General features: G+C 55.6%; 1 protein-coding gene across 2 annotated transcripts in view; it reads right to left on the reverse strand.

The window, feature by feature from the left end:
- LOC143981550 (uncharacterized) overlaps positions 1 to 21788 on the reverse strand; it is a 107525-nt gene that overhangs the window by 50086 nt on the left and 35651 nt on the right. The window lies entirely within an intron of this gene.

The following is a 21788-nucleotide window of genomic DNA, read 5'->3' on the forward strand; positions in this document are numbered from 1 at the left end:
GCGGTCAGTGTAGGTGTCAGGGGGGTCAGTGTATGTGTTGGGGGGTCAGTGTTTGTGTCAGGGGGTCTGTGTAAGTGTCAGGAGGGTCTGTGTAGGTGTTGGCGGGGTCAGTGTATGTGTCGGGGGTCAGTGTAGGTGTCGGGGGGTCAGTGTATGTGTCGGGGGTCAGTGTAGGTGTTGGGGGGGTCAGTGTATGTGTGGGGGGGTCAGTGTAGGTGTCAGGGTGGTCAGTGTATGTGTCGGTGGGGTCAGTGTAGGTGTCAGGGGGGGTCAGTGTATGTGTCGGGGGGGCAGTGTAGATGTCAGGGGGGTCAGTGTTGGTGTCGGGGGGGTCAGTGTAGGTGTTGGGGGGTCAGTGTAGATGTCAGGGGGGTCAGTGTAGGTGTCAGGGGTTCAGTGTATGTGTCGGGGGGTCAGTGTTTGTGTCAGGGGGTCAGCGTAGGTATCAGGGGGTCAGTGTAGGTGTCGGCGGGGTCAGTGTATGTGTCGGGGGTTAGTATAGGTGTCGGGGGGTCAGTGTATTTGTCGGTCAGTGTAGGTGTTGGGGGGGTCAGTGTAGTTGTCGGTGGAGTCAGTGTATGTGTCGGGGGTCAGTGTAGGTATCAGGGGGGTCTGTGTAGGTGTCGGGGGGTCAGTGTAGGTGTCAGGGGGTCAGTGTGTCACGGGGATCAGTGTAGGTGTTGGGGGGTCAATGTTGGTGTGGGGGGGTCAGTGTAGATATCAGGGGATCAGTGTAGGTGTCAGGGGGGTCAGTGTATGTGTCGGGGGGGTCAGTGTTTGTGTCAGGGGGTCAGTGTAGGTGTCAGGGGGGTCAGTGTAGGTGTCAGGGGGGTCAGTGTAGGTGTCGGGGGTCAGTGTAGGTGTCGGGGTGGTCAGTGTATGTGTCGGTGGGGTCAGTGTAGGTGTCAGTGGGGTCAGTGTAGGTGTCGGTGGGGTCAGTGTAGATGTCAGGGGGGTCAGTGTAGATGTCAGGGGGGTCAGTGTAGATGTCAGGGGGGTCAGTGTAGGTGTGGGGGGTCTGTGTAGGTGTCAGGGGGGTCAGTGTAGATGTCAGGGGGGTCAGTGTAGGTGTCGGGGGCAGTGTATGTGTCGGGGGGTCTGTGTTTGTGTCAGGGGGGATCAGTGTTGGTGTCAGGGGGGTCAGTGTAGGTGTCGGGGGGTCAGTGTAGGTGTCAGAGGGGTCAGTATAGGTGTCGGGGGGTTAGTGTATGTGTCAGGGGGGTCAGTGTAGATGTCGGGGGGGTCAGTGTAGGTGTCGGGGGCAGTGTATGTGTCGGGCGGTCAGTGTAGATGTCAGGGGTGGTCAGTGTAGGTATCAAGGGGTCTGTGTAGGGGTCAGTGTAGGTGTCGGGGGGTCAGTGTAGGTGTTGGGGGTCAGTGTAGGTGTCGGGGGGTCAGTGAAGGTGTCAGTTGGTCTGTGTAGGGGTCAGTGTAGGTGTCGGGGGGTTCAGTGTAGGTGTCGGGGGGTCAGTATAGGTATCGGGGGGTCAGTGTAGATGGCGGGGGGGTCAGTGTAGGTGTTTGGGGGCAGTGTATGTGTCGGGGGGTCAGTGTAGATGTCAGGGGGTGGTCAGTGTAGGTATCAAGGGGTCTGTGTAGGGGTCAGTGTAGGTGTCGGGGGTCAGTGTAGGTGTTGGGGGTCAGTGTAGGTGTCAGGGGGGGTCAGTGAAGGTGTCAGGGGGTCTGTGTAGGGGTCAGTGTAGGTGTCGGGGGGTCAGTGCAGGTGTTGGGGGGTCCGTGCAGGTGTCGGGGGGGTTAGTGTAGATGTCAGGGGGTCAGTGTAGGTGTCGGGGGCAGTGTATGTGTCGGGGGGTCAGTGTAGATGTCAGGAGGGGTCAGTGTAGGGGTCGGGGGGTCAGTGTAGGTGTCGGGGGGTCAGTGTATAGGTGTCAGGGGGGTCAGTGTAGGTGTCAGGGGGGTCAGTGTATGTGTCGGGGGTCAGTATTGGTGTCGGGGGGTCAGTGTAGGTGTCAGGGGGGTCAGTGTAGATGTCAGGGTGTCAGTGTAGGTGTCGGGGGGGTCAGTGTAGGTGTCGGTGGGTCAGTGTAGATGTCGAGGGGGGTTATTGTAGGTGTCGGGGGGTCAGTGTAGGTGTCAGGGGGGTAAGTGTATGTGTCGGGATCCGTGTAGGTGTCAGGGGGTCAGTGTAGGTGTCAGGGGTGTCAGTGTAGATGTCGGGGGGGTCAGTGTAGGTGTCGCGGGGGTCAGTGTAGGTGTCAGGGTGTCAGTGTAGATGTCAGGGGTCAGTGTAGGTGTCGGGGGCAGTGTATGTGTCGGGGGGTCAATGTAGATGTCAGGGGGGGTCAGTGTAGGTGTCAGGGGGTCTGTGTAGGGGTCAGTGTAGGTGTCGGGGGGTCAGTGTAAGTGTCGGGGGGTCAGTGTAGATGTCAGAGGGGTCAGTGCAGGTGTCGGGGGCAGTGTATGTGTCGGGGGCTCAGTGTTTGTGTCAGGGGATCAGTGTAGGTGTCAGGGGGGTCAGTGTATGTGTCGGGGGGTTAGTGTAGGTGTCGGGGGGTTAGTGTAGGTGTCGGGGGTCAGTGTAGGTGTCGGGGGTCATTGTATGTGTCGGGGGGTCATTGTAGGTGTCGGGGGGTCAGTGTATGTGTCAAGGGGGTCAGTGTAGGTGTCAGGGGGTCAGTGTAGGTGTCAGGGGGTCAGTGTATGTGTCAGGGGGTCAGTGTATGTGTCAGGGGGTCAGTGTTTGTGTCAGGGGGTCAGTGTAGGTATCAGGGGGTCAGTGTAGGTGTCGGGGGGTTAGTGTAGGTGTCGGGGGGTTAGTGTAGGTGTCGGGGGTCAGTGTAGGTGTCGGGGGTCATTGTATGTGTCGGGGGGTCATTGTAGGTGTCGGGGGGTCAGTGTATGTGTCAAGGGGGTCAGTGTAGGTGTCAGGGGGTCAGTGTAGGTGTCAGGGGGTCAGTGTATGTGTCAGGGGGTCAGTGTATGTGTCAGGGGGTCAGTGTTTGTGTCAGGGGGTCAGTGTAGGTATCAGGGGGTCAGTGTATGTGTCGGGGGGTTAGTGTAGGTGTCGGGGGGTTAGTGTAGGTGTCGGGGGTCAGTGTAGGTGTCGGGGGTCATTGTATGTGTCGGGGGGTCATTGTAGGTGTCGGGGGGTCAGTGTATGTGTCAAGGGGGTCAGTGTAGGTGTCAGGGGGTCAGTGTATGTGTCAGGGGGTCAGTGTATGTGTCAGGGGGTCAGTGTTTGTGTCAGGGGGTCAGTGTAGGTATCAGGGGGTCAGTGTAGGTGTCATGGGGTCTGTGTAGGTGTCGGCGGGGTCAGTGTATGTGTCAGGGGGGGTCAGTGTAGGTGTCGGGGGGGGTCAGTGTAGATGTCAGGAGGGTCAGTGTAGGTGTTGGTGGGGTCAGTGTAGGTGTTGGGGGGTCAGTGTAGGTGTCAGGGGGGTCAGTGTAGGTGTCAGGGGGGTCAGTGTATGTGTCGGGGGGTCAGTGTTTGTGTCAGGGGGTCTGTGTAAGTGTCAGGGGGGTCTGTGTAGGTGTTGGCGGGGTCAGTGTATGTGTTGGGGGTCAGTGTAGGTGTCGGGGGGTCAGTGTATGTGTCGGTCAGTGTAGGTGTTGGGGGGTCAGTGTAGGTGTCGGTGGAGTCAATGTATGTGTCGGGGGTCAGTGTAGATGTCAGGGGGGTCAGTGTAGATGTCAGGGGGGTCAGTGTGTCAGGGGGGTCTGTGTAGGTGTCGGGGGGTCAGTGTAGGTGTCAGGGGGTCAGTGTGTCCAGGGGAACAGTGCAGGTGTTGGGGGGTCAGTGTAGGTTTTGGGGGGTCAGTGTAGACATCAGGGGCGTCAGTGTAGGTGTCAGGGGGGTCAGTGTATGTGTCGGGGGTCAGTGTTTGTGTCAGGGGGTCAGTGTAGGTATCAGGGGGTCAGTGTAGGTGTCAGGGGGGTCTGTGTAGGTGTCGGCGGGGTCAGTGTATGTGTCAGGGGTCAGTGTAGGTGTCAGGGGGATCAGTGTAGGTGTCGGGGGGTCAGTGTATGTGTCGGGGGGTCACTGTAGGTGTCGGGGGGTCAGTGTAGGTGTCGGGGGGGTCAGTGTACGTGTCAGGGTGGTCAGCGTATGTGTCGGTGGGGTCAGTGTAGGTGTCAGGGGGGTCATTGCAGGTGTCGGGGGGTCAGTGTAGATGTCAGGGGGGGTCAGTGTAGGTGTCAGGGGGGTCAGTGTATGTGTCGGGGGGTCAGTGTTTGTGTCAGGGGGTCAGTGTAGGTATCAGGGGGTCAGTGTAGGTGTCATGGGGTCTGTGTAGGTGTCGGTGGGGTCAGTGTATATGTCGGGGGTCAGTGTATGTGTCGGGGGGGTCAGTGTAGGTGTTGGGGGGTCAGTGTTGGTGTTGGGGGGTCAGTGTAGATATCAGAGGGGTCAGTGTAGGTGTCAGGGGGGTCAGTGTATGTGTCAGGGGTCAGTGTATGTGTCGGGGGTCAGTGTATGTGTCGGGGGTCAGTGTTTGTGTCAGGGGGTCAGTGTAGGTGTCAGGGGGGTCAGTGTATGTGTCGGGGGGTCAGTGTTTGTGTCGGGGGGTCAGTGTTTGTGTCAGGGGGTCAGTGTAGGTATCAGGGGGTCAGTGTAGGTGTCAGGGGGGTCTGTGTAGGTGTCGGCGGGGTCAGTGTATGTGTCGGGGGTCAGTGTAGGTGTCGGGGGGGTCAGTGTAGGTGTCGGGGGGGGCAGTGTAGGTGTCGGGGGGCAGTGTAGGTGTCGGGGGTCAGTGTATTTGTTGGGGGGGTCAGTGTATGTGTGAGGGGGTCAGTGTAGCTGTCAGGGTGGTCAGTGTATATGTCGGTGGGGTCAGTGTATGTGTCAGGGGGGGTCAGTGTAGGTGTCGGGGGGGTCAGTGTAGATGTCAGGGGGGTCAGTGCAGGTGTTGGTGGGGTCAGTGTAGGTGTTGGAGGGTCAGTGTAGATGTCAGGCGGTCAGTGTAGGTGTCAGGGGGGTCAGTGTATGTGTTGGGGGGTCAGTGTTTGTGTCAGGGGGTCTGTGTAAGTGTCAGGAGGGTCTGTGTAGGTGTTGGCGGGGTCAGTGTATGTGTCGGGGGTCAGTGTAGGTGTCGGGGGGTCAGTGTATGTGTCGGGGGTCAGTGTAGGTGTTGGGGGGGTCAGTGTATGTGTGGGGGGGTCAGTGTAGGTGTCAGGGTGGTCAGTGTATGTGTCGGTGGGGTCAGTGTAGGTGTCAGGGGGGGTCAGTGTATGTGTCGGGGGGCAGTGTAGATGTCAGGGGGGTCAGTGTTGGTGTCGGGGGGGTCAGTGTAGGTGTTGGGGGGTCAGTGTAGATGTCAGGGGGGTCAGTGTAGGTGTCAGGGGTTCAGTGTATGTGTCGGGGGGTCAGTGTTTGTGTCAGGGGGTCAGCGTAGGTATCAGGGGGTCAGTGTAGGTGTCGGCGGGGTCAGTGTATGTGTCGGGGGTTAGTATAGGTGTCGGGGGGTCAGTGTATTTGTCGGTCAGTGTAGGTGTTGGGGGGGTCAGTGTAGTTGTCGGTGGAGTCAGTGTATGTGTCGGGGGTCAGTGTAGGTATCAGGGGGGTCTGTGTAGGTGTCGGGGGGTCAGTGTAGGTGTCAGGGGGTCAGTGTGTCACGGGGATCAGTGTAGGTGTTGGGGGGTCAATGTTGGTGTTGGGGGGTCAGTGTAGATATCAGGGGATCAGTGTAGGTGTCAGGGGGGTCAGTGTATGTGTCGGGGGGGTCAGTGTTTGTGTCAGGGGGTCAGTGTAGGTGTCAGGGGGGTCAGTGTAGGTGTCAGGGGGGTCAGTGTAGGTGTCAGGGGGGTCAGTGTATGTGTCGGGGGTCAGTGTAGGTGTCGGGGTGGTCAGTGTATGTGTCGGTGGGGTCAGTGTAGGTGTCAGTGGGGTCAGTGTAGGTGTCGGTGGGGTCAGTGTATGTGTTGGGGGTCAGTGTAGATGTCAGGGGGGTCAGTGTAGATGTCAGGGGGGTCAGTGTAGGTGTGGGGGGTCTGTGTAGGTGTCAGGGAGGTCAGTGTAGATGTCAGGGGGGTCAGTGTAGGTGTCGGGGGCAGTGTATGTGTCGGGGGATCAGTGTTGGTGTCAGGGGGGATCAGTGTTGGTGTCAGGGGGGTCAGTGTAGGTGTCGGGGGGTCAGTGTAGGTGTCAGAGGGGTCAGTATAGGTGTCGGGGGGTTAGTGTATGTGTCAGGGGGGTCAGTGTAGATGTCGGGGGGGTCAGTGTAGGTGTCGGGGGCAGTGTATGTGTCGGGCGGTCAGTGTAGATGTCAGGGGTGGTCAGTGTAGGTATCAAGGGGTCTGTGTAGGGGTCAGTGTAGGTGTCGGGGGGTCAGTGTAGGTGTTGGGGGTCAGTGTAGGTGTCGGGGGGTCAGTGAAGGTGTCAGTTGGTCTGTGTAGGGGTCAGTGTAGGTGTCGGGGGGTTCAGTGTAGGTGTCGGGGGGTCAGTATAGGTATCGGGGGGTCAGTGTAGATGGCGGGGGGGTCAGTGTAGGTGTTTGGGGGCAGTGTATGTGTCGGGGGGTCAGTGTAGATGTCAGGGGGTGGTCAGTGTAGGTATCAAGGGGTCTGTGTAGGGGTCAGTGTAGGTGTCGGGGGTCAGTGTAGGTGTTGGGGGTCAGTGTAGGTGTCAGGGGGGGTCAGTGAAGGTGTCAGGGGGTCTGTGTAGGGGTCAGTGTAGGTGTCGGGGGGTCAGTGCAGGTGTTGGGGGGTCCGTGCAGGTGTCGGGGGGGTTAGTGTAGATGTCAGGGGGTCAGTGTAGGTGTTGGGGGCAGTGTATGTGTCGGGGGTCAGTGTAGGTGTCGGGGGCAGTGTATGTGTCGGGGGGTCAGTGTAGATGTCAGGAGGGGTCAGTGTAGGGGTCGGGGGGTCAGTGTAGGTGTCGGGGGGTCAGTGTATAGGTGTCAGGGGGGTCAGTGTAGGTGTCAGGGGGGTCAGTGTATGTGTCGGGGGTCAGTATTGGTGTCGGGGGGTCAGTGTAGGTGTCAGGGGGGTCAGTGTAGATGTCAGGGTGTCAGTGTAGGTGTCGGGGGGGTCAGTGTAGGTGTCGGTGGGTCAGTGTAGATGTCGAGGGGGGTTATTGTAGGTGTCGGGGGGTCAGTGTAGGTGTCAGGGGGGTAAGTGTATGTGTCGGGATCCGTGTAGGTGTCAGGGGGTCAGTGTAGGTGTCAGGGGGGTCAGTGTAGATGTCGGGGGGGTCAGTGTAGGTGTCGCGGGGGTCAGTGTAGGTGTCAGGGTGTCAGTGTAGATGTCAGGGGTCAGTGTAGGTGTCGGGGGCAGTGTATGTGTCGGGGGGTCAATGTAGATGTCAGGGGGGGTCAGTGTAGGTGTCAGGGGGTCTGTGTAGGGGTCAGTGTAGGTGTCGGGGGGTCAGTGTAAGTGTCGGGGGGTCAGTGTAGATGTCAGAGGGGTCAGTGCAGGTGTCGGGGGCAGTGTATGTGTCGGGGGGTCAGTGTTTGTGTCAGGGGATCAGTGTAGGTGTCAGGGGGGTCAGTGTATGTGTCGGGGGGTTAGTGTAGGTGTCGGGGGGTTAGTGTAGGTGTCGGGGGTCAGTGTAGGTGTCGGGGGTCATTGTATGTGTCGGGGGGTCATTGTAGGTGTCGGGGGGTCAGTGTATGTGTCAAGGGGGTCAGTGTAGGTGTCAGGGGGTCAGTGTAGGTGTCAGGGGGTCAGTGTATGTGTCAGGGGGTCAGTGTATGTGTCAGGGGGTCAGTGTATGTGTCAGGGGGTCAGTGTATGTGTCGGGGCGTCAGTGTAGGTGTCGGGGCGTCAGTGTAGGTGTCGGGGCGGTCAGTGTAGGTGTTGGGGGGGTCAGTGTAGGTGTCGGGGCGGTCAGTGTAGGTGTTGGGGGGGTCAGTGTAGGTGCCGGGGGTTATTGTATGTGTCGGGGGGTCAGTGTAGCTGTCGGGGGTCAGTGTAGGTGTCGGGGGGTCAGTGTCGGTGGTCATTGTATGTGTTGGGGGGTCAGTGTAGGTGTCGGGGGGGGGTCATTGTATGTGTCAGGGGGTCAGTGTATGTGTCAGGGGGTCAGTATATGCGTCGGGGGGGTCATTGTATGTGTCGGGGGGGTCATTGTATGTGTCGTGGGGGTCAGTGTAGGTGTCAGGGGGTCAGTGTATGTGTCCGGGGGTCAGTGTATGTGTCGGGAGGTCATTGTATGTGTCGGAGGTCAGTGTATTTGTCGGGGGGGTCAGTGTAGGTGTCGGGGGGGTCAGTGTAGGTGTCGGGGGGTCAGTGTATGTGTCGGGCGGTCAGTGTAGGTGTCGGGGGGGTCAATGTATGTGTCGGGGGGGTCAATGTATGTGTCGGGGGGTCAGTGTAGGTGTCGGGGGAGTCAGTGTATGTGTTGAGGGTCAGTGTATGTGTTGGGGGGTCAGTGTAGGTGTCGGGGGGTCAGTTTAGGTGTCCGGGGGGTCAGTGTATGTGTCGGGGGTCAGTGTAGGTGTCGGGGGGTCAGTGTATGTGTCGGGGGGTCAGTGTATGTGTCGGGGGAGTCAGTGTATGTGTCGGGGGTCAGTGTAGGTGTTGGGGGGGTCAGTGTAGGTGTTGGGGGGGTCAGTGTTGGTGTCGGGGGGTCAGTGTATGTGTCAAGGGGGTCAGTGTATGTGTCAAGGGGGTCAGTGTATGTGTCAAGGGGGTCAGTGTATGTGTCGGGGGGTCAGTGTATGTGTCGGGAGTCAGTGTATGTGTCAAGGGGGTCAGTGTATGTGTTAGGGGGTCAGTGCAGGTGTTAAGGGGTCAGTGTATGTGTCGAGGGTCAGTGTAGGAGTCAGGGGGGTCAGTCTATGTGTTAGGGGGTCAGTGTATGTGTTGGCAGGGGACAGTATAGGTGTCGGGGGGTCAGTGTATGTGTTAGGGGCAGTGCACGTGTTAGGTGGGTCAGTGTGTTTGCTGGGGGTCAGTGTATGTTTCGGGGGTCTGTGTGTTTTTTTGGGGGTCAGTGTATGTTTTGGGGGGTCAGTGTGTTTGTTGGGGGTCAGTGTATGTGTCGGGGGGTCAGTGTAGATGTCAGGGGGTTCAGTGTAGGTGTCGGGGGGTCAGTGTAAGTGTCGGGGGGTCAGTGTAGGTGTCGGGGCAGTGTATGTGTCGGGGGTCAGTGTTTGTGTCAGGGGGGATCAGTGTAGGTGTCAGTGTAGGTGTCAGTGGGGTCAGTGTAGATGTCAGGGGGGGTCAGTGTGTCAGGGGGGTCTGTGTAGGTTTGGGGGGGTCAGTTTAGATGTCAGGGGGAGTCAGTGTAGGTGTCATGGGGGTCAGTGTAGATGTCAGGGGAGTCAGTGTAGGTGTCAGGGCGGTCAGTGTAGGTGTCAGGGCGGTCAGTGTAGGTGTCAGGGCGGTCAGTGTAGGTGTCAGGGCGGTCAGTGTAGGTGTCAGGGCGGTCAGTGTAGGTGTCCGGAGGGTCAGTGTATGTGTCGGGGGTCAGTGTTTGTGTCGGGGGGTCAGTGTAGATGTCAGGGTGGTCAGTGTAGGTGTCGGGGGGGGTCAGTGTAAGTGTCGGGGGGTCAGTGTAGTTGTCAGGGGGTCATTGTATGTGTTGGGGGTCAGTATAGGTGTCGGGGTGTCAGTGTAGGTGTCAAGGGGGGTAAGTGTAGGTGTCAGGGGGGGTCAGTGTAAGTGTCGGGGGGGTCAGTGTATGTGTCGGGGGGGTCAGTGTATGTGTCGGGGGGTCAGTGTAGGTGTCGGGGGGGTCAGTGTTTGTGTTAGGGGGTCAGTGTAGGTATCAGGGGGTCAGTGTAGGTGTCAGTGGGGTCAGTGTATGTGTCGGGGGTCAGTGTTTGTGTCAGGGGTCAGTGTTTGTGTCAGGGGGTCAGTGTAGGTATCAGGGGGTCAGTGTAGGTGTCAGGGGGGTCTGTGTAGGTGTCGGCGGGGTCAGTGTAGGTGTCGGGGGTCAGTGTAGGTGTCGGGGGGTCAGTGTAGGTGTCGGGGGCAATGTAGGTGTCGGGGGGGCAGTGTAGTTGTTGGGGGGGTCAGTGTATGTGTGAGGGGGTCAGTGTAGCTGTCAGGGTGGTCAGTGTATATGTCGGTGGGGTCAGTGTAGGTGTCAGGGGGGGTCAGTGTAGGTGTCGGGGGGGTCAGTGTAGGTGTCGGGGGGTCAGTGTAGATGTCACGGGGTCAGTGTAGGTGTTGGTGGGGTCAGTGTAGGTGTTGGGGGTCAGTGTAGGTGTCAGGGGGGTCAGTGTATGTGTCGGGTCAGTGTTAGTGTCAGGGGGTCTGTGTAAGTGTCAGGGGGTCTGTGTAAGTGTCAGGGGGGTCTGTGTAGGTGTCGGCGGGGTCAGTGTATGTGTCAGGGGTCAGTGTAGGAGTCGGGGGCTCAGTGTATGTGTCGGTCAGTGTAGGTGTTGGGGGGGGTCAGCGTAGGTGTCAGGGGGGTCAGTGTAGATGTCAGGGGGGTCAGTGTGTCAGGGGGGTCTGTGTAGGTGTCGGGGGGTCAGTGTAGGTGTCAGGGGGGTCAGTGTGTCTGGGGGAACAGTGTAGGTGTTGGGGGTCAGTGTAGGTGTTGGGGGGTCAGTGTAGGTGTCAGGGGGGTCAGGGGGTCAGTGTTTGTGTCAGGGGGTCAGTGTAGGTATCAGGGGGTCAGTGTAGGTGTCAGGGGGGTCTGTGTAGGTGTCGGTGGGGTCAGTGTATGTGTCAGGGGTCAGTGTAGGTGTCAGGGGGGTCAGTGTAGGTGTTGGGGGGTCAGTGTATGTGTCGGGGGTCAGTGTAGGTGTTGGGGGGGTCAGTGTATGTGTGGGGGGGTCAGTGTAGGTGTCAGGGTGGTCAGTGTATGTGTCGGTGGGGTCAGTGTAGGTGTCCTGGGGGGTCAGTGTAGGTGTCGGGGGGGCAGTGTAGATGTCAGGGGGGTCAGTGTTGGTGTCGGGGGGGTCAGTGTAGGTGTTGGGGGGTCAGTGTAGATGTCAGGGGGGTCAGTGTAGGTGTCAGGGGTTCAGTGTATGTGTCGGGGGGTCAGTGTTTGTGTCAGGGGGTCAGCGTAGGTATCAGGGGGTCAGTGTAGGTGTCAGTGGGGTCAGTGTATGTGTCGGGGGTCAGTGTTTGTGTCAGGGGTCAGTGTTTGTGTCAGGGGGTCAGTGTAGGTATCAGGGGGTCAGTGTAGGTGTCAGGGGGGTCTGTGTAGGTGTCGGCGGGGTCAGTGTAGGTGTCGGGGGTCAGTGTAGGTGTCGGGGGTCAGTGTAGGTGTCGGGGGGTCAGTGTAGGTGTCGGGGGCAATGTAGGTGTCGGGGGGGCAGTGTAGTTGTTGGGGGGGTCAGTGTATGTGTGAGGGGGTCAGTGTAGCTGTCAGGGTGGTCAGTGTATATGTCGGTGGGGTCAGTGTAGGTGTCAGGGGGGGTCAGTGTAGGTGTCAGGGGGGTCAGTGTAGGTGTCGGGGGGTCAGTGTAGATGTCACGGGGTCAGTGTAGGTGTTGGTGGGGTCAGTGTAGGTGTTGGGGGTCAGTGTAGGTGTCAGGGGGGTCAGTGTATGTGTCGGGTCAGTGTTAGTGTCAGGGGGTCTGTGTAAGTGTCAGGGGGGTCTGTGTAGGTGTCGGCGGGGTCAGTGTATGTGTCAGGGGTCAGTGTAGGAGTCGGGGGCTCAGTGTATGTGTCGGTCAGTGTAGGTGTTGGGGGGGGTCAGCGTAGGTGTCAGGGGGGTCAGTGTAGATGTCAGGGGGGTCAGTGTGTCAGGGGGGTCTGTGTAGGTGTCAGGGGGGTCAGTGTGTCCGGGGGAACAGTGTAGGTGTTGGGGGTCAGTGTAGGTGTTGGGGGGTCAGTGTAGGTGTCAGGGGGGTCAGTGTGTCAGGGGGTCAGTGTTTGTGTCAGGGGGTCAGTGTAGGTATCAGGGGGTCAGTGTAGGTGTCAGGGGGGTCTGTGTAGGTGTCGGCGGGGTCAGTGTATGTGTCAGGGGTCAGTGTAGGTGTCAGGGGGGTCAGTGTAGGTGTTGGGGGGTCAGTGTATGTGTCGGGGGTCAGTGTAGGTGTTGGGGGGGTCAGTGTAGGTGTTGGGGGGGTCAGTGTAGGTGTCAGGGTGGTCAGTGTATGTGTCGGTGGGGTCAGTGTAGGTGTCAGGGGGGGTCAGTGTAGGTGTCGGGGGGGCAGTGTAGATGTCAGGGGGGTCAGTGTTGGTGTCGGGGGGGTCAGTGTAGGTGTTGGGGGGTCAGTGTAGATGTCAGGGGGGTCAGTGTAGGTGTCAGGGGTTCAGTGTATGTGTCGGGGGGTCAGTGTTTGTGTCAGGGGGTCAGCGTAGGTATCAGGGGGTCAGTGTAGGTGTCGGCGGGGTCAGTGTATGTGTCGGGGGTTAGTATAGGTGTCGGGGGGGTCAGTGTATTTGTCGGTCAGTGTAGGTGTTGGGGGGGTCAGTGTAGTTGTCGGTGGAGTCAGTGTATGTGTCGGGGGTCAGTGTAGGTATCAGGGGGGTCTGTGTAGGTGTCGGGGGGTCAGTGTAGGTGTCAGGGGGTCAGTGTGTCACGGGGATCAGTGTAGGTGTTGGGGGGTCAATGTTGGTGTTGGGGGGTCAGTGTAGATATCAGGGGGTCAGTGTATGTGTCGGGGGGGTCAGTGTATGTGTCGGGGGGGTCAGTGTTTGTGTCAGGGGGTCAGTGTTTGTGTCAGGGGGTCAGTGTTTGTGTCAGGGGGTCAGTGTTTGTGTCAGGGGGGTCAGTGTATGTGTCGGGGTGGTCAGTGTAGGTGTCGGGGTGGTCAGTGTATGTGTCGGTGGGGTCAGTGTAGGTGTCAGTGGGGTCAGTGTAGGTGTCGGTGGGGTCAGTGTATGTGTTGGGGGTCAGTGTAGATGTCAGGGGGGTCAGTGTAGATGTCAGGGGGGTCAGTGTAGGTGTGGGGGGTCTGTGTAGGTGTCGGGGGGGTCAGTGTAGATGTCAGGGGGGTCAGTGTAGGTGTCGGGGGCAGTGTATATGTCGGGGGGTCTGTGTTTGTGTCAGGGGGGTCAGTGAAGGTGTCGGGGGGTCAGTGTAGGTGTCAGAGGGGTCAGTATAGGTGTCGGGGGGTTAGTGTATGTGTCAGGGGGGTCAGTGTAGATGTCGGGGGGGTCAGTGTAGGTGTCGGGGGCAGTGTATGTGTCGGGGGGTCAGTGTAGATGTCAGGGGTGGTCAGTGTAGGTATCAAGGGGTCAGTGTAGGTGTCGGGGGGTCAGTGTAGGTGTCGGGGGGTCAGTGTAGGTGTTGGGGGTCAGTGTAGGTGTCGGGGGGTCAGTGAAGGTGTCAGTTGGTCTGTGTAGGGGTCAGTGTAGGTGTCGGGGGTTCAGTGTAGGTGTCGGGGGGTCAGTATAGGTATCGGGGGGTCAGTGTAGATGGCGGGGGGGTCAGTGTAGGTGTTTGGGGGCAGTGTATGTGTCGGGAGGTCAGTGTAGATGTCAGGGGGTGGTCAGTGTAGGTATCAAGGGGTCTGTGTAGGGGTCAGTGTAGGTGTCGGGGGTCAGTGTAGGTGTTGGGGGTCAGTGTAGGTGTCGGGGGGTCAGTGCAGGTGTTGGGGGGTCCGTGCAGGTGTCGGGGGGGTTAGTGTAGATGTCAGGGGGTCAGTGTAGGTGTCGGGGCAGTGTATGTGTCGGGGGGTCAGTGTAGATGTCAGGAGGGGTCAGTGTAGGGGTCGGGGGGTCAGTGTAGGTGTCGGGGGGGTCAGTGTATAGGTGTCAGGGGGGTCAGTGTAGGTGTCAGGGGGGTCAGTGTATGTGTCGGGGGGTCAGTATTGGTGTCGGGGGGTCAGTGTAGGTGTCAGGGGGGTCAGTGTAGATGTCAGGGTGTCAGTGTAGGTGTCGGGGGTCATTGTATGTGTCGGGGGGTCATTGTAGGTGTCAGGGGGTCAGTGTAGGTGTCAGGGGGTCAGTGTAGGTGTCAGGGGTCAGTGTATGTGTCAGGGGGTCAGTGTATGTGTCAGGGGGTCAGTGTATGTGTCGAGGCGGTCAGTGTAGGTGTCGGGGCGGTCAGTGTAGGTGTTGGGGGGGTCAGTGTAGGTGTCGGGGCGGTCAGTGTAGGTGTTGGGGGGGTCAGTGTAGCTGTCGGGGGTCAGTGTAGGTGTCGGGGGGTCAGTGTTGGTGGTCATTGTATGTGTTGGGGGGTCAGTGTAGGTGTCGGGGGGGGTCATTGTATGTGTCAGGGGGTCAGTGTATGTGTCAGGGGGTCAGTATATGCGTCGGGGGGGTCATTGTATGTGTCGGGGGGTCATTGTATGTGTCGTGGGGGTCAGTGTAGGTGTCAGGGGGTCAGTGTAGGTGTCAGGGGGTCAGTGTAGGTGTCGGGGGGTCAGTGTAGCTGTCGGGGGTCAGTGTATGTGTCGGGAGGTCATTGTATGTGTCGGAGGTCAGTGTATTTGTCGGGGGGGTCAGTGTAGGTGTCGGGGGGTCAGTGTAGGTGTCGGGGGGTGAGTGTATGTGTCGGGCGGTCAGTGTAGGTGTCGGGGGGTCAGTGTATGTGTCGGGGGGTCAGTGTATGTGTCGGGGGGTCAGTGTATGTGTCGGGGGGTCAGTGTATGTGTCGGGGGGGTCAGTGTAGGTGTCTGGGGTGTCAATGTATGTGTCGGGGGGTCAGTGTAGGTGTCGGGGGAGTCAGTGTATGTGTTGGGGGTCAGTGTATGTGTTGGGGGGTCAGTGTAGGTGTCGGGGGGGTCAGTTTAGGTGTCCGGGGGGGTCAGTGTATGTGTCGGGGGGGTCAGTGTAGGTGTCGGGGGGGTCAGTGTAGGTGTCGGGGGGTCAGTGTAGGTGTCGGGGGGTCAGTGTATGTGTCGGGGGGTCAGTGTAGGTGTCAGGGCGGTCAGTGTTTGTGTCGGGGGAGTCAGTGTATGTGTCGGGGGTCAGTGTAGGTGTTGGGGGGGTCAGTGTTGGTGTCGGGGGGTCAGTGTATGTGTCAAGGGGGTCAGTGTATGTGTCAAGGGGGTCAGTGTATGTGTCAAGGGGGTCAGTGTATGTGTCGGGGGGTCAGTGTATGTGTCGGGAGTCAGTGTATGTGTCAAGGGGGTCAGTGTATGTGTTAGGGGGTCAGTGCAGGTGTTAAGGGGTCAGTGTATGTGTCGAGGGTCAGTGTAGGAGTCAGGGGGGTCAGTCTATGTGTTAGGGGGTCAGTGTATGTGTTGGCAGGGGACAGTGTAGGTGTCGGGGGGTCAGTGTATGTGTTAGGGGCAGTGCACGTGTTAGGTGGGTCAGTGTGTTTGCTGGGGGTCAGTGTATGTTTCGGGGGGTCAGTGTGTTTGTTGGGGGTCAGTGTATGTTTTGGGGGGTCAGTGTGTTTGTTGGGGGTCAGTGTATGTGTCGGGGGGTCAGTGTAGATGTCAGGGGGTTCAGTGTAGGTGTCAGGGGGTCTGTGTAGGGGTCAGTGTAGGTGTCGGGGGGTCAGTGTAAGTGTCGGGGGGTCAGTGTAGGTGTCGGGGCAGTGTATGTGTCGGGGGTCAGTGTTTGTGTCAGGGGGGATCAGTGTATGTGTCGGGCGGTCAGTGTAGGTGTTGGGGGGTCATTGTATGTGTCGGGGGGGTCATTGTATGTGTTGGGGGGTTAGTGTATGTGTCGGGGGTCAGTGTATGTGTCGGGGGTCAGTGTATGTGTCGGGGGGTCAGTGTAGGTGTCCGGGGGGTCAGTGTAGGTGTCCGGGGGTCAGTGTATGGGTCGGGGGGTCAGTGTAGGTGTCGAGGGAGTCAGTGTATGGGTCGGGGGGGTCAGTGTAGGTGTTGGGAGGGTCAGTTTAGGTGTCCGGGGGGTCAGTGTATGGGTCGGGGGGGTCAGTGTATGGGTCGGGGGGGTCAGTGTATGTGTCGGGGGGTCAGTGTTTGTGTCGGGGGGGTCAGTGTATGTGTCATGGGGTCAGTGTAGGTGTTGGGGGGGTCAGTGTAGGTGTTGGGGGGGTCAGTGTATGTGTCGGGGGGGGTCAGTGTATGTGTCGGGGGGGGGGTCAGTGTATGTGTCGGGGGGGTCAGTGTATGTGTTGGGGGGTCAGTGTAAGTGTCAGGGGGGTCAGTGTAGGTGTCAGGGGGGTCAGTGTAGGTGTCAGGGGGGTCAGTGTAGGTGTCAGGGGGGTCAGTGTAGGTGTCAGGGGGTCAGTGTAGGTGTCAGGGGGTCAGTGTAGGTGTCGGGGGGTCAGTGTAGGTGTTGGGGGGTCAGTGTATGTGTCGGGGGTCAGTGTATGTGTTAGGGGGTCAGTGCAGGTGTTAGGGGGTCAGTGTATGTGTGGGGGGTCAGTGTAGGAGTCAGGGGGTCAGTCTATGTGTTAGGGGGTCAGTATATGTGTTGGCAGGGGACAGTGTAGGTGTCGGGGGGTCAGTGTATGTGTTAGGGGGTCAGTGCACGTGTTAGGTGGGTCAGTGTGTTTGCTGGGGGTCAGTGTATGTGTCGGGGGGTCAGTGTATGTGTTAGGGGGTCAGTGCAGGTGTTAGGGGGTCAGTGTGTTTGCTGGAGGTCAGTGTATGTGTCGGGGGGTCAGTGCAGGTGTTAGGGGGTCAGTGTGTTTGCTGGGGGTCAGTGTATGTGTCAGGGGGGTAAGTGTAGGTGTCAGGCTGGTCTTTTTGTTGGTCAGCACGGATGGGCACTGGTGAGCCAGGCAGCAACCAGCAAGTATCATATTTTCTGAAGTAGTAGTAGGGTGTATACATCGTACAGATACCCCCCTTCACAGGGCACCCCCCCCCCCACACACACACACACGTTATATAAAAGAATTTTGCAATTATAATGTTCCTCTTGATCGATGTTCTCCAAGTATAATTATAATCACTGCTCCTCGACAAATGGAAATTTTATATGTTTTTTTTCCTTTGGTACATGTTGCCCAGAGCAGTGGCCAGACCCACCGTGACATTTGGTGGACAATCCCTTGTCTATTATCCTAGAAAATGGGCAGAATTCTCTTATCATCTGCTGACTTCGGAGGAGTCCGGATTTGGCATCCTTTAGTGTTGTTTGCCAAACCCGCCAATGAAAGGAACTCGGGTGTGTTCTGCTCATCACCAATCCTCTCCTTTACTGGGATGATGCTCCACATTCCTCAATGGGGAGATGCCAACTGACCTGCTCCTCCAGTATCCAATCACAGAACAAGATCTCCCATAGCATTGTATTGTAAACACGGAATCTCATCTTAGTAAAGGAGGGGATCGCTGGTGGAGATTTTACTGTCTAAAGCACTATTGATCATCTATTGATTGTGGGGATAATTCAGTCCGGTGAGCGGCTCTGATCACGCGGTTGGAGGTTGAAGAATATCGTTATATGATGTTGTGAAATTAGATTTCTGAATTTTGAATTTTCAAATTTTGAATTTTCAAATTTTCAAATTTCCGAATTTTCTAATTTCTGAATTTTCAAAATTCGGAAATTCTAAAATTTGAAAATCTGAAAAAAGAAAGAAAATCAGTAAAATTCTAAATTATAACTAACTATTAAATTATAGGTAGCTGAATTTCCTTTCAAATTTGGCTGTTTGTAAACGTAACGAGTACAAATTTATCTGAAGTTACGAATTATCCAAAATAAACAAATGGAATGGAACAAATGAATAATAAAAAAAAGTTTTATTATTTTTATTTATTATTATTATTAGATCATTACGTTCCATTCGTTTAGATACGATATTTGTTATTTCAGATAAATTCATAATCATTATGTTCACTAAGCCAAAATTGTAAGGAAATTCAAATGCCTATAATTTAATAGTTATTATTAGTTCATTATTATTTCAGATTTTTGGGGTTTTTGAATTTTCGGATTTTCATTCTTTTGAGTCTTCAGATTTTCAATCTTATTTCGGATTTTCAAATTTCCAAATTTCCGAAAATTTCAAATTTCCCAATTTAGAATTTTCTCATTTCCGATACTTCCAATTTCTGAATTTCCAATTTCTAAAGTTTATAATTTTCCAAATTCCAAATATTTTTAATTTCAGAAAATCGAAACTTCGGTAAATCAGAAAATCTGAAATTCAGAAATTTCGGAAGTTTCAGAATTAACTAATTTGTCAAAATTTGTTAAAAAAATAATTTGGAACTGAATGAATTGCACATGTCTAGTACATCGGACCCCTACTCATTCACCAAAAAAGTGTCAAAAAAGTAGAAACCACAAGAGACAGTTCTTTACAAATCTTTTAATAAAAAAGAAAAAAAAAAGTGTCTCGCATTGTAAATCCACCGTCAATCATGCCGCCCACTGGACCTGGCAAATAGCAAAAATGAAAACATGTGACCTCAGAAGGGGGCGGGGTCAGCTGGTTACGTCCCCAGGTGGTCCCGCCCTTGCCTATATAAGAGCTGTGAAAGCGAAGGGAGAGCAGTCGGCGGGAGTCCTCCCATGAAGGTGGAGCGTTTTCTTTCTGCTATTTTTCGGGTCCGTCGGGCGGCATGGTGGATGTACATCGCGGGACACTTTTTTTTTTCTTTTTTTAATAAAGGATTTGTCAACAACTGTCTCTTGTGGTTTTTACTTTTTTACACTTTTTTGGTGAATGGGTAGGGGTATGATGTACCCGATACACATTCACATAGGAGGGCTGAGATCCGGGGGCCCCCTTGTTAAAGGAGGCTTCCAGATTCCAATAAGCCCCCCCCCCTGCCTGCAGACCCTGACAACCACTGGCCAGTGTTGTCGGGAAGAAGCCCCTGTTTCCATCAACATGTTGAGGGCAAGCCTGGTATGGTTCTGGAGGAGGGGGGGCGCTCGCTTATTCCTCCCATTACCCTTGGAGAAGGGTCTGGCACAATATTTAAAGGAATATTTCATTTTTAGTATCATTAAAATCACTGCTCCTTTAAAAACTATTGTTTAAAAACCCTTTTTTTTTGCATTGATCCATGTCCCCCGGGGTAGGACCCGGGTCCCCAAACACTTTTTAGGACAATAAATTCCATATAAGCCTTTAAAATTAGCACTTTAGATTCTTCATGTGCGTGTCCCATAGACTTTAACCACTTGCCTACCGGGGATTCCCCCCCCCCCCCCCCTTCCCGCCCACGACCAATTTTTCAGCTTTCAGCGCTGTGTTGCTGTTTAAATGACAATTGAGCAGTCATACAACACTGCACCCAACCAACATTGGAGCTTTCTTTTGATGGTATTTGATCAGATCTGGGTATTTTTATTTTTTTTTTGCTAAGCAAACAAAAAAAGACTGAAACTTTTCAAAATAAAAACAATTTTTCTTTGTTTCTGTTATAAAATTTTTAAAAAAGTATGTTTTCTCCTTCACAGATGGGCACTTTTGAGGTGGCACTAATGAGGTGGCACTGATGATGAGGTACTAACATGCAGCAGTGATGGGCACTGATAGGTGAATCTGATATGCAGCGCTAATGGGCATTGATACGTGGCATTGAAGGGGAACTGATAGGCGGCACTGATACGTGGCACTGGTGGGCCCTGATGGGTGGCACTGGTGGGCACTGATGGGCACTGATAGGTGGCACTGATAGGTGGCACTGATGGGCACTGATAGGAGGCACTCATAGAAGGCACTGATGGGCACTGATAGATGGCTCTGATAAGCAGCACTGATAAGGAGGCACTGGCAGGCATTACTGCTGGGTCTTGATTGGCATCTCTAATGGGCACTGATTGCCAACCCTGGTGGTCCTGGGTGGCATCCCTGGTGGCCCTGGGTGGCATCCATGCTGGGTATCCCTGGTGGTCCTGGGTGGCCTCCCTGGTAGTCCTGGGTGGGCATCCTCATGGGGACTGTACTGATAATCAATCAGTGCAGACCCCCCCCGTCACCAGAGCATCCGAACGGCTCTCCTCTACTCGTGTCTGAGCGTGAGTGGAGAAAAAGCTGTGACGGGAGTCACTTTGGGTGGGGGATTTGTGGAACCCAGTTTACCTTTGAGGGCACTGGAAGCTCCTTGTCCAGCTCCCCCAGCCCCTCCTATGTGTAAGTCACCCTGTGGCTATTAGGGGCACAGGGTGACCGAGAACTCCAGTTGGGTCTGTCTAACCCGACTCACCGGAGAACCACACATATAGTTACATAGAAACATAGTAGGTGAGGTTGAAAAAAAGACACAAGTCCATCCAGTCTAACCTATGTGTGTGATTATATGTCAGTATTACATTGTATATCATGTATCTTGTGTGATTATATGTCAGTATTACATTGTATATCCTGTATGTTGCGGTCGTTCAGGTGATTATCTAATAGTCTCTTGAAACTATCAGTGCCCCCCCCCCCCGCTGAGACCACCGCCTGTGGAAGGGAACTCCACATCCTTGCTGCTCTTACAGTAAAGAACCCTGTACATAGTTTAAGGTTAAACCTCTTTTCTTCTAATTTTAACGAGTGGCCATGTGTCTTGTTATACTCCTTTCCGAAAAAAGTTTTCTCCCAGACTCAGCATTTCCTTTGGACACTGTTGTCCTGGATTGTGTGTGTGATTTGTAGTGAAGAAGGGAAGGGGCTCTTTTTACTTGGGACATTAATGTTTGTTATGCTTCACCTTTAGGACTACCAGACTCTTGTAAGAGTATTTCACACACCATACAGCACTTTGTTACCCAGATTTAGGTGTGCCTGCCTGGTACCTCAGAGACATGGCACAGCAGGCGTGAAGTGGTCAATAGAGTTCACCTGAACTATTTGCCTGTTCGAGGTGTCCTGGTGCGAACCTCACCGGGGGTGTTTGACCCATCCCTAATGTAGATACCTGGAGAGGGACTCCACTTCTTTAATAGAGAAGAACAGAATAGATTTGGCACTGGAACGTCATCTGATTGCAGCTTTTGGTGAGTAAAAAGAGCATTTAGATATTCTTTTCTGATGCCATCAAGGGAAGGGGTGGGAGAGAAGCTTCAATTTCTCTGGAGGAGTGGCGGCCCGTGCATTGTGGGTGCACGGGCGCCCCCGCCCCCCCTCCGTCCCTACTGCCGCCTCCCTACCCATGCACCTGGCCCCTTTCAGGATGCTGGAGGTGGACTCCTATGGCGGGGGCGGGAGGGGTGTATTTATTTTTAAGCACTTGATTAGAGCCAGAGGCTCTAATACGCTTCAAAAAAGGGTGGGCTCAAGGTGCAGAGATTGCGCCCCGATCCCGCCCAGTTGTGTGACCATAACGAATGAATATTCGCTATTTCCTCACCGCATTGCCTCCCCGCCAATCTGGAGGCAGGTCAGGGAGACCTGTTTCCTGATTGGCCAAAGCCGGCAGGCGTCCCTATTGGATGCTCATCGCTTTGGCGGAAGTGGGAGAGAGGAAGTGAGAGGAGAGGAGACGCCGGAGAAGAGGACAAGGTAAGCGCCGATCCATCTATGGAGGAGGTATCGGCAGTGTGTCCTGCGATCCATCCAGGTGGGGGGGCGGGCGGCGTGAGCGGGTTGTCCTGGGAGGGACACTGGCAGCATTTGATGGGCACAGTGGCAGCGTTTGAGGGCACAGTGGCAGCGTTTTATGGCACAGTGGCAGCATTCGAGGGCACAGTGGCAGCGTTTGATGGGCACAGTGGCAGCGTTTTATGGCACAGTGGCAAAATTTAAGGGCACATTGGCAGCATTTGAGGGCACAGTGGCAGCGTTTTATGGCACATTTTAGGGCAAAGTGGCAGCGTTTAAGGGCACAGTGGCAGCATTTAAGGCACAGTGGCTGCGTTTGATCGGCACAGTGGCTGCATTTGATGGGCACAGTGGCAGCGTTTGATGGGCACAGTGGCAGCATTTGATGGGCACAGTGGCAGCATTTGATGGGCACAGTGGTAGTGTTTGAGGGCACAGTGGCAGCTTTTAATGGCACAGTGTCTGCATTTGAGGGCACAGTGGCAGCTTTTTATGGCACAGTGGCTGCGTTTTATGGCACAGTGGCAGCATTTGAGGGCACAGTGGCTGCTTTTTATGGCACAGTGGCTGCATTTGAGGGCACAGTCGCAGCATTTTATGGCACTTTTTATGGCACAGTGGCTGCATT

This window comes from Lithobates pipiens, unplaced genomic scaffold, assembly GCF_037356315.1.
Source record: "Lithobates pipiens isolate NorthernLeopardFrog02 unplaced genomic scaffold, aLitPip1_a1.2 Scaffold_16, whole genome shotgun sequence".
In the NCBI taxonomy this organism is placed as follows: Eukaryota; Metazoa; Chordata; class Amphibia; order Anura; family Ranidae; genus Lithobates; species Lithobates pipiens.